Genomic DNA, 17,322 nt, shown 5'->3' on the forward strand with positions numbered 1-17,322 from the left:
CAGCAGGAGAAAAAGGAACGCACCGAGGGATATAAAAGAAAGTCTCACATGTGCATGCACAATAAGAAAGGCACGATGTGTATATGCATGCTCACAGGAGCCATCAAATACAGCACAGCCCAGCTGCACCTCCTCTATCACCTCCATTGGGACACCCTCAGAGTCTGACTGAACTTTGGGTGGCATTTATCAGGGCCGTAGAAAAAAACAATAACTTGGTACGGATTAACCTCTGTCCCTGCTAGTTTCTCCTCGGGAATAAGGCAATGCACCCCTGGAAAGCAATAAAGAAGACCGTGTTCAAGGGGTAGAGGCAAACACCAGCGAGCTATATATCCAATCTCATTAAACGCTGTTGTTAACCATGTTTGGATGCATCCAGAATAATCCCCCCCATCGGCAGAGAGGGACAGAGACAAGACAGCACAAGAGAGCGGCAGAGAGAGATGGAGCCTTGGCGGTGTGATGCCGTGCTCTCTCTCCCTCCATCTCATCTGTGGCAGTAAAAGTACAACCTTCAACCACCTTGAACCCACTGGAGCTGAATTTCAATAAAAGTCAAATTATCACCCGCGCCCATGGGGCTCGGGGAAAGGCACTAAGCCTGAATTGACTGTGCGTATAAGACGATTTAACAGTCATATGGAAGTGTGAGTGAGTCAATCATATGACGCACGTCTATTTCTCACTCGGAAGGAAGTCTCAGCGGTGAGCAGCGGTTAGTGTACCCTGTCGAGAGAGGGTGCCACTGGGATGGATGGCTGATTGTTTTCCATGAGAGTGAGCGCGCGCGTGTGTGTGTGTGTGTGTGTGTGTGTGTGCGGGCCAGCACTTGCATGTGCACATATGCGAACATGCGATTGGGAAAGTGTTATTCAATTTAGCTGCCGTTCTCCCTTGACCACCGTAGTGAGATCCAGGTAATTGATGCCTCAGTTCGGTATTCCCCAACCACGTGCTCTTCACCAGAGGGACAGTGCTGGCTAAGCCGGTGTGAATGAGAGGAAACGCGCGGTGTGATCTCAGCTCCCTTAACTGCGAATGAGGTGTTCTTCTGGGATCTCGTTAGTGCAGCTCCACCACACACATAAGCGCCACTTCACCAACAACACACACACACACACACACACACACACACACACATAAGCGGCGAATACATCCCAGGTGTCTGGCTAAACTATTGGCGACCGCAGACATTCTCAGGTTGAGATCACCTCTCATTCCTCGCTATCTATCTCCATAAAAATAAAAAAAAAGTCTGTGGCCTCTCAAATGCCTCCGAGCAAACACAATGCTTCCATTAAAAGCAAACACTAAATCCACCTTCTTGCAGCATATGCTCACATGCCTGGGGAAGTCTATATATTTTTGGAGATGGGCTTTGTTTTTCCTCGGGGGCTTTGCTGGAGCCTGCATACAGCAGTGGGGAATAACAGATAGAAAATAGTCCTGCGGCTAAAAGAGAAACTTTCAGCAGAGGATCTTGACCTTCTAGCATCAGGCTGACAGAGGTGGGTGAGACTCTCCAATAAGAATCTATAACAAGAGAGAAGGAAGGAAAGAGAGATAATTTGTACCTCTGGGGAGTAAGAGACAGACCTTTTTTGAGTATATTTGTCTGGAGGACTTCTATCCTGCAGTGAAAAACAGCACATGCCCTCTATGCTTTTCAGCGCTCCTTTAGAGTTGGGGAATGGAAACCGTAAAAAGCGGAAAAAGGCTGATGGGTTTGGTTTCCAGGAGGAGTTTGTGTTTGATGTCCCTCCATTTGATACTGCTGTTTTTATTTCCCACCATCAACCTGCCCACTCTTTTCCTTTGCTTCCTCTTTTTAATCAGTCCTTTGTTCTCTTTATCTCTCTCGCTCTCCTTCTCGCTCTTCTTTCTCCGAGCCACTCCGAATGCTAAGCCTCTGCTGGGAGAGCAAATGTCATTTCACACACATTTTTATTCGGTCTGCTTTGCCACAGGGAGGATGTGGGTGATCTTGATCTGGTGCCGGTGCCACCCACCCACACACACTGTATCTGACCTCATCTGATTTGGCATCCAGGATGCCCTGGCGCTTGATCTCTGGCCCGAAGCGCAGCCCAAAATGTCACAGCTGTTCAGTGACACTAGAGGGGGAGCGCTAACATCAGCCATCCCTCCGGCCCTTTCTGCTCTCTCGACAATAGCTGTGCCGGTACGAGCTGTCATCTTTGAAGCAATATCCACCACACACTTCTCTTTTTCTTCCTTTTTTTTTTAACCTGCCATTTTTTGAATCTTCCGATCCCTGTCGACGGCTGATGTAATGGAGACAACATGGGTGGATCAGAGGGCAAGCCTCTGGATGCAGTAAGACAGCCTGTGGTTACCCTCTCAGTTAAAGAAGGGCCAGCCAGAGGAAAGCAGAGAGCTTCCAGGCAGCGCTGTACTCGGCCAGCCCCGCCAGATGAGGCCTTTTGCTGGCGTGACGTGAGGCGTGCTCCCGAAAGTCAAAGTGCGGCACTCTGCTCGCTGCTCGACAACGGTGAAGCTAAAGAGCTGAGACGCCTCGTTAAATATGTAGTGCCGCCGACCCACTTCAAGCTGTTCCTTTATTTCACGCGTAAGAAGCTGTGGCAGAAAAACACTCGCTCGCTGCTCACTTTGCTCACTCTTGAGACACACACATTCACACGAATGCACAAATACAAACAGATTATACAGCTGTAAAAGCTGCTCCAAGCTGGTAAAGTATTTCTCCAGTTGTATGTCACCGAGTTAGGATAGATGCAGGTGTCTGTCCTGTGTGGGCGCGAGTATATCTGCTGCTGGTGTAAATAGCTCTGATGGGAGACACAAGTGGTTCACAGGTGTTTGGAGAGAACAGCACCCCGTCAGGACCTACTGTGTTTTAGATGAAATGGCAGGAGCGTTTGCGTTGGCAGGAATAACACCTTTGGGTGTGTTGTGCAGGAGAAATTGTATGCAATACTTAGTATTTCTTTGAAGCTGCTCGGAGGGCAAAGCGAGATTTTACTGCACTTCTGTGTGCCAAAACGTTGAGACAATCGTTGTTATGTAAAACTATAAGGCGGTGTTGTCAAGCTGATGCAGTAAACTCCACCCTGTCCTCATGTAAGCTGGGCACTGAAAAAATTCAAAAAAACACTCAGCTCATGAGGATTTAACAATTATTTCGCATACGATTATGCACATAGATGTGAATACACAGAAGGAGACATATTTTTCAGCATATTAATATCTTTCATTTGCACATTTTACATACATTGGACCATTGTTATGTCAACAATGGTAATGATTCATGTTACATGCGGATCTTGAATAGGTTGAAAAAGCCTCTGGGGCAGTAGATACTAAAAGCTTTGAATGGCTAAGATCACTTCTCTTCGACGCAATTTATCTAAGTTAATAAAGAATATGGCAGGGCTGTCGCTTTTTCCAAAAATCAAGTGTGAAAATCGACATAGTATATGTTCAAATTCATTCAGATGCCACACACACAGCCTAATCTGCTGCAGAATTAACCTCTTCTACTCCTTGCTAACTGTCAGAGGCTGTAGCAGTCTCAGTTTTAGAGCCACATAAAGGTTCTGGTATCATATTATCTGATGAAAATGGGTTTTATACCCAGGAGTCTACCCTTTGCAGACATGTCCACTATATGCTTATAACAATGAAACAATAAAAAAAGGTTTGTCTGCAGTATATATATATATATATTTTTTTTTTTTTCCGCCGATTCTAAAAATGGTTTCTGCATACAGGGGTCCCTTAACAGAAGTGCTTGCCATCCAATTGTCAAAAATGCAATTCTTGTAGAGATCTGCAAATGTCAGAGTTATTGATACCAAATCACACAAATTACACAAATCACAGCATGGACTTTTCTGTGGTGTCCCTCAAGGTCTCGGTGTCTTAATGGGGTATTTTGGTTGTTTAGCGGTGCCTCCGCTGCCCCAAAATGTATCCACGATTTTTCCATCTATGGTTTTGGATCCTAAAAGCTTCCACATATTACATTTCAGACGGTTTGGGGCCATAATTATCCATTCATTACAGTTCGTTAATTTGTCTTGATATTGTGCTGGTAAAGAGAACAACAATAGCCTAGTTGATGCAGCAAGGCATGAAAGGCAGAGGCAGAGTGTCAGTGCATTTGAAATGCTCCCTGTTGGATTTCAAGGCAAGGCCTGTTGCACTTTTAAACAGCGAATTTTGATTTTGAATACATCATTACTGATTGAATCTTTTTTTTTCCCACGGTAGCTCGAGTTTCAAATAAAACGATCTAATGCATCTCGGCGATATCAGACTGAGAGATGCTGGTAGGAAACTAACATACACACAACTGCAGTATGTGTGTATGCCAGAATACTGATGAGCGATTGAAAAACAAAACACAATGTACCTTTAGTCATAAGCTCAGTACATACGGCACTTGTATAAATGCGATAAAGCACAAAACCCTGAGTGCGACGGTGGAAAGAACAAAGATTTTACCCGCTATTATAAAAGGCAATATTCCAAATGTTTGCCAGTGTACACAGTACATTTCATAGAATGCTTTTTGCCCAGGCTTACGTGTATGCTCAGCAAATATGACTGCCGTTTCATGAAGTGTTTGTTATCTGCGGTTGTGCAGTTATTATGCAGATGGGTGTTGGAATGACTCCCAGAGAGTTTTCACACACTACCTCTCCTCTTTTCTCTTCCCCGGGGGTGTTGTTAGCCTGTGTGTCCCCTGACAGCTCGCTCCACATAATGACGCCGACAGCCCAAAACAAACACAGTTACAAAACATAGGTAGACAAAAAAAAAGAAAGAAAGAAAAGAAAGTAGACTATTCGTCACTGATTTTTTTCCCCCTCCCTTTTGCATCCCCATCCCACTTTTTTTCTCTGCTCAGCTGTACACAGATGTAGTTGATCATGGTCCCTGTAAAGGCATTGAGCAATGGTGAGATAATGCACTGTACCATCTCTTCTTTCTTTCCCTATTACCCCCTTCTTTCTCTCCCTCTCTCTTCCTCTCCCCAGGTGTGCTGGGGCTACGTGATGAACAGAGCCACAGTGTCCGCTGTCTCTAATGGGGATGTTATGCAGGAGGCGGGCAGAAGTGCTCACATCAGGTTCGTAAATCACAAACTCCTACTCGCTGCATGGCCTCACTGCTCCACTAACCGTGCAACAGAAACGCAAATACAAATGGGGGAGGGGGGAAAGCTCCACGTACACACACACGCACATATGCAAACACATATGGAGAATTTGCATACTTAGACAGATGAATATATATATAAACACACACACTCAAATGCACATCTGCACATGGGCTGCGACTGCACAGCCCATTTCCCTGATCTCCAGTGCATGTCAATGTTTGCCATGTAACTACTGGGACATAATTCACCTACATCTGTCCGGTGATAGCACCTCTGCCAACAGGACAGTGTGCTACACCAGAGCTTGTGTCAATGTGATTGAAGTTTGACAGAGCAGTTAAAGCATTATTAGTGCTCCCTGTCACAGCCCAGCACACACAGGGGCCTGCTGGTGCCACAGGTGAGGTAAACACAGGCCCCATTTAGCATATTACCCATCAGTCAACACGACAGGCAAAGGAGATAAAGAAATGCACACCCACTGTGAGTGGGAAAACAAGCACTCCAGCTTGGCCCGTCTCACAAGGAGGGCTATATGGAGGTATTTTGCCTGGTGTGTGCACAGGCAACCCACACACACACTAACCCACAGACATTCCCACCCGCACACATACAAATACCAAGCAAAGACACTTGATTGTATGCACACACACACACACACACACACACACGCACAGGTTGATGACAGAAGAGGCATTATCTGAAGTAAAATCTCTCCAGGAGATGCCTCACATAGCTAATTGACTGTGATGAGCCAGAGCCAGCACGACTTGATGCTTTCTTTTATCTTTTCTTATTTATCCCTGAATTTCCACTTTATCTGCACAAAGATAATCTGTAGAAATCCACACAATTGGGTATTTCTCCTGTGTGATTTATAAGCCTCAAATCCTTGAAAAGATCCCCAACTGCTGATGCATGGCTTATTACTACAAATATGCTAATCTGAAAAATCCGGGGTAAGGAATTCGATTTATTGTCTGCCTCGAACATATCGCTTCACAACAATATGCTCCATTTGACACTTGGGATGATGGAAGTGAAAGAAAGTGTCAACTCTTAATTTCAAGACCATTTAGGGGGGGGGGGGGGGGGGGGGAACTTGTCAATAAAGGTACGAGCAACACGTATAGGAGTTAGCACACACCAACAATGGTAGGCTCTTAACAGTTAGCGTGTTGCCAAAAGGCGGGGGGCCATGATGTGGCAACAGGGGCTTAGCTAACAGAGCTGTTTGGACTAGAAACAGACAGCTGGCACAGTGGTAGGGAGACCCGTTTAAATGCTCTCTCCTCAGGAGGCCATGAACCAAGTTGACCTTTGCAGACTCAGTCAAATGTAGACATAAATATACAAACATACACTAACAGGGGTGTTCTTAAGTAAAAAGCAAACAGCAGGAGCCTTTTGGTTGCATTGTGCTTTTCATCGAGCCGCAATGGCAGACAAGAAGGATGTTTGAAAAAATAAACAATAAAAAAAAGAGAGGTAGGTTAAGAAAACAATGGAGTGAGACAGGCTGACGGAGCAATTGATACAGCAGACAAATAGCAGACAGCACGCATACTCTCGCAGCAATATTTACACGGTCTGCTGGTATTTGCCTTGCATCTTTGAAATGGCATGAAACAACCTTTATCCAGCGTGATTCTTCCCTGAAGATAATGGATTGTGAACACAAAACCTCCTCCTCAAACCTCGTCGTCTGCCCCTTCCTCACTTCCCATCATTAACAGACACACACACACACACACACACACACAGAAGCGCAGACACAGCAGACAGAGACAGACACACACACACACACCTCTGTCAACACTCCCCGAGGCAGTAGTGTTAATTCCTCCCAGCCTATTCTCAGTCACACATGGCCGGGAAGGCAGTCGCCAGCGGAGCCTCACTGCTAGATTAACCTTTGCTCTCCCCACAGATCTGTTTTTCAGTGGGACCGGCAGTCGGACAGGGGCCACGGCTGGCAGATAGTAACTCATTGTCAGAACACTGTCAGCGCTGCATTAGTGGCTTTTGAAGCGAGGGACTGTTGACGCGGGCAGGGTGCCAGCCAAGAGGAAAAGCAGGCCCACCGCCCCACACAGCACTCAACCTGACCTTTCCCCTCAGGATGTGGGGAGAGGGCGGAAGAGTGCGAGTGTGTGTCGCTGTGTGTGTATACCTGCGTGGCGGTGGAGAGTTAAAGTGTTTTCTCTGTGCTCGAGCAAGTGTGTATTTTGGCTGCTGATAGATCCCAATGCAAAAGAAAGGAAAAAAATGCTGGCATTTTCTGGCCATTTCTCTCAATTTCTCACTGGTGCACAATGTGCGATTCTGTTTCCCCCTATTCCCCCCTGTGGTCTGTGTTACATTTACCAGAGGAAAAGGTCACATGTCATAGTGAATGTAATGAGCATGCTCTGGAGAAATACAGCCACTCTGGAGTCGAGCTGCACTGTTAAAACAGTAGAAAGTACTTCAAAATTAAGAAAACCTCAAGTACAAAAACTGAACTTGGATTTAATTTACCCCTTTTATTCTTCACACACTTCAGCAGAATTACGTGTGAAAAAAAAGGTTTTCACACAGGCTTTAGTTAGTATCTGCGGTTGATCCAACTGTTTGACCCACATGTGCAGCTGCAGAACTATGCAAGCGAGTAAAAACATAAAGAATCAATTGGCTGTGAAGTATTTGTTTTGCTGTAGAAATCAATACTAAAATGCCTTTGACAATTATCATTGGAATACACTTACAACACTCACTGGTCTCCATTCTTACTTACAGCGTTTCACTTAAGTCAAGTGTTGTGTTGCAGTAATGGAGAAACAAATTGCTCAGACTTTCAAACACGTCTTTCAACTTAATAGGCTAGAACAGACTTCACTGAGTAGAGAGAGGGAGCGAGACACAATGAGAGGGTGATATATGTGAGCGATAAAGAGACAACGTGATAGAGCTGCTCAACTGCTTTGCCTCAATTTTGATAAGATATTGGCCCTTTAACCGAGCTGCCGCAGCAGAGGTACAGTGGTCAACAAAGTCCCTGCAAGCGAAGAATGGTCAGGGGCCCTGTGAGCATTCCGGTTCCACTTGCAACAGCTACACAAAACCTTTTAAATGGCTTGTAATACGGCGGAGGGAGGAGGAGGATGAAGGGGTAGGGGGGGGGGGGGGGGGCCGGAGCGGGAGCAGCCGCCGGCAGCTTTGTACCTCATTGTGTGGTTTGAATAACACGGAACGGCGAGATAGCTCCAAACAAAAGCGGAACAGGAAAAGGCCATTGGAGAGTTCCTTTCAACAGCCCCGTGTCTCGCTCGCTCTCTCCCACCCCTCCACCCACCCCCATGTCACACAGGTGAGTCTTCCTTGCTCCGCATGCTAACCAAGTGAAAAGCCATTCCTGCCAAGGGATGTTCCCAGGTGGGTAATGTACTCTTTACAGCACCTTATTCTCAATAAAAGCAGGCGGGGCCTGCAGAGTCATGGAACCGAGCTGCTCTTAACAACAGGCCCAGCACAGAAATTGAGCAGGCAGGATGTGGGAGTTGTCAGGCTGGCGGAGAGAAGGCTGGGACTGAAAAAAGCGATTTGGGTTTTAATGAAGCGCTGATGAATGGGTCTCAGACCGCGGCAGCTACAACTCAAAGCCCAGGCAGAGACAAGTACCTTGCAGGGATGAAAGCTGCTCACTGCTGGTTCACAGCAGGGTCACAGTACCTTCTTCTTAAAACTAGACAGACATGACACATATTGTCGAAACTCTGGTTTGTAAAGCAGCAAAAGGGGTTTAGTTTTTGTTGTTCAGAGTATAGTTTAGTCTTGAGGAGAGGCCACAGTGCGGGTCTGAACATATATGTGCAAGAGTGGGTGGGGGAGTATATTGTATGTGTGTGTAAAACCCAGTCATGCAGTCAAAAAGCACATTAAATGTTCAGATTGATATGTCAGACCCAGTGAACAGGATCACATAAAACCCAAAGCAAGACCTCAGGCCCATTCCACATTACCAAGAATATAGGAAAGTCAAAGCTCACTTTGTTTATTATGCTTCTTGAGTTACGGCATATTTCATAGTCTTCCCAATAAAAACGTCACGACATTGCTCTTAGTCTTATACGGCCACATACAATGAATTTTCCATTTTTGCTGAGAGTAGCTGTGTACACTGTAAATATGTGAAGGCAAGAGGAAATGCCCATTTTATGACAGCATATCCGGAGTTAAGTGTCTGAATTTGCCTCAGATTGGAACACTAGGGTACACGGATAACAAGATAAAATCCATCACTGGGTGGCCTTGCCAAATGCAACTTGTAAAACCTGTAAACTCATCGGCTGAAAAAGCTACTGTAATGAAGTAAGACATAAAACAGAAAAACTGCCTCTCTGCTTCTAGTCCTAATGGATTTTTGAGGAGTGGATTTAGGTACTTTTCCACTTTTGTTGGAATTACTGTACTCCTAAATAAAATGTCACGGTGAGGAACTTGGTTGTTACCATTCGGCATTATAGCCCATTGGTTTGAGGAATTAACTTCACTGTCTACAATCATAGTATTGCCACTTTTAAGGTTTAATTTTGCCCAGCTGCCTCACTGCCCCCTTGATATCAGCTGTGCGCCATGCAGATTAACCCTGTACACAATATAGGCAGCCAGGGAGCTCTTTAGAAAGAAGTGGCATGAATTGATCTCAACAGCAAAATCAACAGCAAACAGCTAACTGTAGCTTCCAGGACATAGAGTGTCAAGAAGAGGCCAAAGCTTCCATGTGCAAAATGCACAGAAGAAATAGTGGAGGAACTGCAGACATGGAGAATATTTTCATTATGTTATGCAACGTGTTTTACTTGTGAAATGAACAAGTGGGAAGCCACAAGAGACTGCAAGAAAAACAAGTTTGCCACTTGGCTGAATTGCTTATAAGAAAAAGAAGAAAAAAAACACACAATAAAATTGTAGTTTTTTCATGATAGGCTCATGCCTCAGCTGTGATGAAAATAGCAAGCAGGGTGCTGGAAACCCTGTATCAACTGGAAGTGCAATAGTTTTGCCAAAATTATTTTTTTACTTTCCAGGCAGCACGTTTTGTTTAGTTTAAATACTATTTAATGAGGTTCTGAGGTCCACAGCTGCAGGTTTTTATTTTATTATTATTTTATTTTATTATATTGTGTTAGTGAAGTTGACAGACACGTCTGTGTTTCTGCACAGCACATCCATAACTGTATTTTATGCATATGCAAGAACACACACACACACAAATACACACTCGTGCACTTACTTGCATGAAACTTTCCAGTTTTCCCTTTTAATCATAAGCTACCATATGTCTCCTTTCTGGAGATCCCCTGCGGCCTCGCTCCCAGCCAGGCAGGCAGCAGAGCTTTAGGGGAGTCCACCTGTGATGGTTCCAAAATAAATCCAGCAAGAATCTCGGCTGTTGCGCTGAAAACCTCTCCGCTCGTTTTTTTACAGTGGCCTAAAGCCAATACTGAGAGTCAAGCTCGGTTCAGAGAAGACGCAGAGGACAGCCTCGCGAATACTTATGCCTTAGTAATTAAACATTTACTTTTGCCCATCGCAGCTTCGCAGACTGAAACATACATACCCGCCTCCGTCTAAAGGACAGAGCAGACTGGCAAGCAGAAGGAAGGTAGATTGCACCAAGGCTATCAGGGATTAGAACACAAACCTTGGACACTTTTACTGTGCAGCACCTGTGCCAGCAGCAACACACATCTGCCTTGCATCTGCTCATTACGGGTGATTAGCGAGATGATATGGTGTATTCTCCACCTTCTAAATGCTACCCTGCAGTAGAAGTACCTGGTGTCTCTCTACATTATACACATCACTTACCTAAAACATACCATTTAGAAATAAGGGCTCTTTTATAGATAAAGTGTGCGGAAGACTCATGTTCCCATCTGTCCTGGTGTGCTTTAAAACAACAAAAAGCAACATATCTTCTTCTTGTTTCTTTTCCAAACTCCTGGGTGGGCTTAAAAATAACCTGTCAGACATTACACCTACATCACAGCAGAGATGACCCAACAGGCAAAAAAGCACACACAGGACTGACTCAATAATCAGCCCACATACCACATACAACAGCTCCTAGTTTCAGCATTAAAGTGCAAATGTGCTAAGCTCCAAACATTATTTATCTATATCCATATAGATATATAGATAAAACATTGATTAAAAAAAGTCATGTTTCTGATTCCAGCTTCTTAAATGTGAATATTTTCTGGTTTCTTTACCCCTCTGTGACAGTAAACTGAATACCTTTGAGTTTTGGACAAAGTAAAACATTTGATGACGTCATCTTGGGCTTTGGTGAACACTAATAGACATTTATCACCATTTTTGGAGATTTTGCAGACCAAACAACCAATCAATTAATCGAAAAAAATTGTGTTTTGGTGAGAGGACCGAGAAAGACAAAGCGATGGTGGCAAATAGCTGAAAATTCAAAATGTCAAATTCAGTACAATTAAATACATTTAGGGGGTGTGCAAGTGTGCACTAAGGAGACAAAAGCAAACTCTTCCAGGGTTCCTAAGGACAGCGAGAACAAACCCTATTAACATAACCATTTACAATAACAAAATAGAACGCAGGAGTTGAGATATGAACTCATAGGACTCCAAATTGAGAGTCACAGACAACCAATGGCGGGTAATTTGCAAATAATATCAGTAATTGAAGCAATTAACTTTGTTTTGTTGTGGAAAGGAAACCGTTTAGACACTCATAAACACACGCACACAAACACACACACACTCACTCTTACTCTCAGACACAAACACAAACATACCTTCACTCGTGTGCGGGATGATGAGGGTGCAGCTACAGCTTCCCAGTGTGTCTTTTATTTAAATACTTGTAGTGCAGGTCTGATACAATACAGTGCCGTAATGCTAAAATCAGCATTGCATGCATACAGTAGGTACTGAGAAGAGGCCTATTATTATTCACATTACTAATAATTAAACTGTGTTAAAAGGCATTCCAAAAATCACTGTAGTCTCTCTCATTTCAACAGTGTACCAGATGGTGGTCCTCTCACTCCTTTGTTAACACATTTTTCTTTTGTGTTATTTTTGTGTCTGCTGTACCTCAGTCTACCAACAGACAGACGACGCCTCGGACACAAAGCAGACAAAAAGCATCCGCCCCTCTGTTCTCCGCAAAGGCTGCTCAGATAACTAGCTCGCAGTCTTTCACGCAGTGACGCACATCTCTGCCCAGTCTTCAGGGTGCATTTTTTCAACACACCTGCTAAGATGGGAAGGCCTACCAGCACAACAATGGCCCCACAAGACAGTTTGAATGAATTCTGCTGCGAGGCTAAAAGGGAAGTGGTTGTTTGAAAGCCTTAAGTTATGCATGTGTTTGTCATGGAGGAGTTGCTAGCTTTCCAAAAATAGCTGGCAGTGACAGCACCATTTTTTTGTCTGCTGTTTCCATGTTGTCTTTTCAAAAGTGAGCGGAATAGAGAAGAGGGAAATGTGTACAAAGTATAATATTCTACAAATGTGAATTATATAATGTGTATACAAGGCATCTTTTCCTGGTTTATCTATTATTTATAGACTCTCTAAACCGTTTGTCTATTAGCCCTCATTCAGGTAATCAAAAGAGTCGTTATGTTATACTTAGTATTCTTTTTAAGAGCATGAACGGAAGTCCAAATATAATACCAGTGGATAGATAAAGTAGCACCACGCAGAGGCAACAAACAACACTGACTGTTATTATAATTATCATCATGCTGATGAAGAATCCTGCTTTTATCTCACAGTGAGGGAGATCCTCTCCCGTGGGCGTTCAATAGAAATTCTCATTGCGGGATACATCTCTAGATGTGAGCGGCTCATGTAGTGCTTCATCACAGACAGGAGGGCAGTTCTACTTACCAGTCTCATTACGTTTGAGTAACACTCAATGAAAGAGATTGGAGACGACTCCGCAAATAAAGACCCCCGGACCGCATGCGTTAAAATCCGGCTTTCAAGATACATTGTTTAGGTTAGCTTGTTCACAGAGCATTTGTTTCTATTGCATTTTATGACGGCATTCTGACCATTTCTTGAGCTATCCGAATCCTGAGCAGACTGCTGGGAGAAATTGTCTTTTAAGTTTTTTTGGAAGTTAAAGAAGGTACGAGGACAGCACCTAATCTGCTGATCAATAAGAGGATTTCACTTCATACAAAAGACTGCTCATCTGCATTCACCGCAGCAGCCGGGGGAAGAATCCTGCAGAGGTTCCGGAATACTATCTCTCTATCCCTGTGTTCTTTTCCAGCTCTGCCTTTTCTCCATGTTCACCTTTTCGTCTGTTAATCCCTGTCTTTCATGCCAACAGGAATGGGCGGATTAGAGCTGGGAAGGTATTCACACAGCACACAAACCTCTCGCACTCTGGCTATTTATCCTATCTCCAACCCACACTCTCTTCAGCAGATTGTCTGCGTGTATGCACGTGAGAGTACACTGCATGTGCACAGGGTATGCTAACCCCTATTGGACTACCATGTAGGTGTGGGATGCGTGTGGGTGGTACAGTGCTTTACAACATAGTATAAATTAGGGTGAACAGTCCATCACTACTTCCTCTAATCCTGTTTAAATTAGCTTCTTCTAGAGAGATGCTCAATACACACACACTGTATACACAGACATGTTCTTTGTCTCTATCTCCCTCTCTCTCTCTCTCACACACACACACACGCTCCGACACAGCTGAATCTTTTGAGCAACTTTGGATAAACACACCTGTTCAGAGCAGACCTGTCTGTCTTAACCACAGTTTTTGTGGAGTTAGCTTTTAATCCTTTTCAGTCTCCCCTGTCATTCTTGGGCTGCCTTCATCTGTGGGCCTAGCTAAACCAGACCAGTCACAAACACACACACACACACACACAAACACACACGCTCAAGCTCTCACTCACTCGAGCTGAGCCTTTGAGGGACTGAAACAGCAAATAAAGCAGTCTTTCACAGATGACGTGCAAAGACTGGCAGCATCTAATAAAACGGCATTAGATGGTCCAATCTGTCCAATCCATTCAGGGCCGATGCCTCCGCATTCCTTCTTATTGCAGATGGTTTGAGATATGGATTCATTTTCAGATCTCCTGCTGAGGCAAGCACTGCAAGCAAGAGGAGGATGACCCTCCCTCTCAGGTCACATGCTCGTCACACGCTTGATCAAACACACATTTATTCTGGGGTTGGAGTGGGTGCTATTTCCACCAGCCATTAGTAGTGGTTTAACACTCCAAAATGGCCACCTAACATTTTGAGACCTCAAAGCTTTCAGTGGTCTAGTGAACGATGGGTGCTCTTAAAAGGCACTTAAATCCGCAGACCTTGACACAAATAAACAAGTTCATGTCCATACACACAAAGGCCATTCAATTTTCAGTGTTAGCCACGCAGCAATAAAATTGGACAAACAAGGCTCCGCCACTCTTAACAACATCCAGGATAAAAATATTGAATAAGAGTACAACCCATTCGGGTGGAAAGAGCAATACGGTCACCATCACCAGCACATTTGCGGAAAGAGCAACCACAGCAGGACTAGGCTATCATGCCATGGAGCACAAGAGGGTATGCAGGTTTCCATTCCAACCACAGACTCGGTTATTTCTGCCAATTACACGGCTCGGTGGAATCATCTGGTGCAGTCTTAGATGGTTGCCTATCTGTGATCTATAGTGTGCTACGGAACCTCAATGACTATGTAGAGAGAAAGATCATGCTGCACAGCCCCAAATAATGGTTTTGCATTATGTGTCAAGGCAATGCAAGACGGGGCAACATTTAATTAACATTTCTAATTGTGCCTTGAAGGCTGCCTCGATTTAGTGGCGGCTTCATCCGCAGCTGATTACGTTGCAATGATGAGGTTAATGGTGCTGGATATTTGGCTGCTTGACAAACAATGAGCTTGAGGACGCTGGCAACCCCATATTCAGACGTGAATTAATAGGGGCTGTGTGTGTGTTAAGTGTGTGTTTATTCACATTACAACCTGTGAGTGTGACCTTGACAAAGCCACATGCTTTATGTGGTGAACCATGCTCGACTTCGTGAGTTTATTCGACACAGGCTACTTGTTTCTGTCCTTCAAGGATTCACTTTTGGAGTTGCTGCCCACAACCGCGTGAGGGTCGGATTATTCAGGGTATAGGGGTACATTCTGGAGTCGTACTGTCTGTATTCAACAGCACCACTTCTATCAGACTGCCACGGTAGATTGAGTCATATTGTAAGTCCCAGGCCAGTTAGTGGTTCTGTGTGTTAGCCTGGACTTTCTGTTAGATAAAAAAGACACAGAGTTGTTGAGCCACTCATTCGGAGGAAAGCAAGCCTTCCGTAGAGAAAATCATGAGTTGCGCACCAGTCAAAAGCAAACACACACACAGACACACACTAGGAAAGGCACATTGGCGCCCAACACACTCAGCCCGTATTATTCTGCTTCACTGAGCTCACTTGACTCTCTGCCAGTGTAACTGTAAAAGTCACCCCCCCTCCCCTTCCCTGCTTCTGTCTACACTCCTGTCCTGACTTTCCCTTCCTTGCTCAATCCTTCTCCCCTATTTCCCCGTCTTCAATCCCAGTCCTTTCTCCCATTTCACAATAAACACTGCGACCCTGAAACAAATGAGGGACATACAAATGGGGTCTTGGTTTATTGTTAACAAATAGTCCACAAAATAGCAAAGCATTCATTAGGACACAGCAAGGAGCAGCTGTTTATAATGGCCATCCAGTGGAGAAGATGGAATTGGTAGAGCAAAGATAACAGCTGTAAGATAACAAAGACAAACCTGATAACACAGAATGAGTCAGAGAGGCACCCAGAGATCTGAAAGCCATTAACTCTGGTGCTGGCTGAGAGGAATCGGGTCTGTGATGGCCTATTTCTGTAGGCTCTATATCTCATCAGGGGCTATCACCCCAGACTGTTGTGTGATTTATTTGCCCTCAAAATCCCTTCCTTTTTTCTTTTTTTTTTTTAATCAAGTCTGTGCATGTGTAAGCCCAGAAGTACAAGCCCGCTCCATCTAGCTGTTCCTTCAGCTAAAGACCTCGAGCCCAGGTGTCATGGAGGTGCTCCAATGGCTCCCTCGACACTTGTGACGTGATGGTGGAACAGGAAGAGGAAATAATTTTGCTCTACATTCCCCTCTCATATAGAACTACTTAATTTTAGCCACAACATTGTCGTTGTGACTCAGAAATTACTGGGTCACCAATCCATGTCATGCTATTGAAACTGTTTCACAGTAGTCCATTCACTAGATGCACTGCAGGCCAGCTAGTAGGGTATGGAATCTGCATGCAGCCAAAGACTTTATAATGAGACCTAGAGCTGTAGCTTTCTCTGGCAGGTACTCTATTGATAACATATTATGCTGACAGGGGACCATTGATGATGCTACAAGGACATGTGCACAAAATGTGTGCTACATGTTGAATCAGAAGTGTCAAATGATTTGAGTTCATTGAAACCTGATATTCAATAGAAAATTCAATTAAAAAAACATGTGAAAGAATTTTATGTAATTTGATCTTTTGCGATGACCTCTCTGTCACCACATATGCACTCGCACAACTGAAGAGCAGGCACTTGGCAGATGAGGAAACCTGGGGTTAATGTCCACCTGTCCTCAGGTCTCAACTCTGAGGCAGGAAATGAGCTGCTGTGTCCACCAATCACTTTAGATAATGGAGAGATTTATTAGAATGGAGCTGATGCTGCTGTGCCAAGTCTAATTAATTTCCCTGTGTGTGTGTGTGTGTGTGTGTGTGTGTGTGTGTGTGTGTGTGTGTGTGTGTGTGTGTGTGTGTGTGTGAGTGAGTGAGTGAGTGAGTGAGTGAGTGAGAGAGAGAGAGAAAAAAATTAAAATTAGGTGTGAATACATAAAACATAAATATTCCAAAATAGGCTCATGGATACCATTGGTTTTGTTGAAAGCATGTAGGTTTGTACTCCATTTGCTGCGAGACAATGTTAAACATGTGGGCTTGGCAAACCAGAAAAACTATAGATCAGACAGCGAGGCCCAGCCAGATGGCCCTGGCCAAGCAGCCCTCCTCTCTGTCAACCTCATCACTAATTAGGACTTATGCACTGGGCCGCATGTGCCTGTG

The sequence above is a fragment of the Anarhichas minor genome, unplaced genomic scaffold (assembly GCF_050575085.1).
Source record: "Anarhichas minor isolate MPS153535 unplaced genomic scaffold, ASM5057508v1 ptg000024l, whole genome shotgun sequence".
Taxonomy (NCBI): Eukaryota; Metazoa; Chordata; class Actinopteri; order Perciformes; family Anarhichadidae; genus Anarhichas; species Anarhichas minor.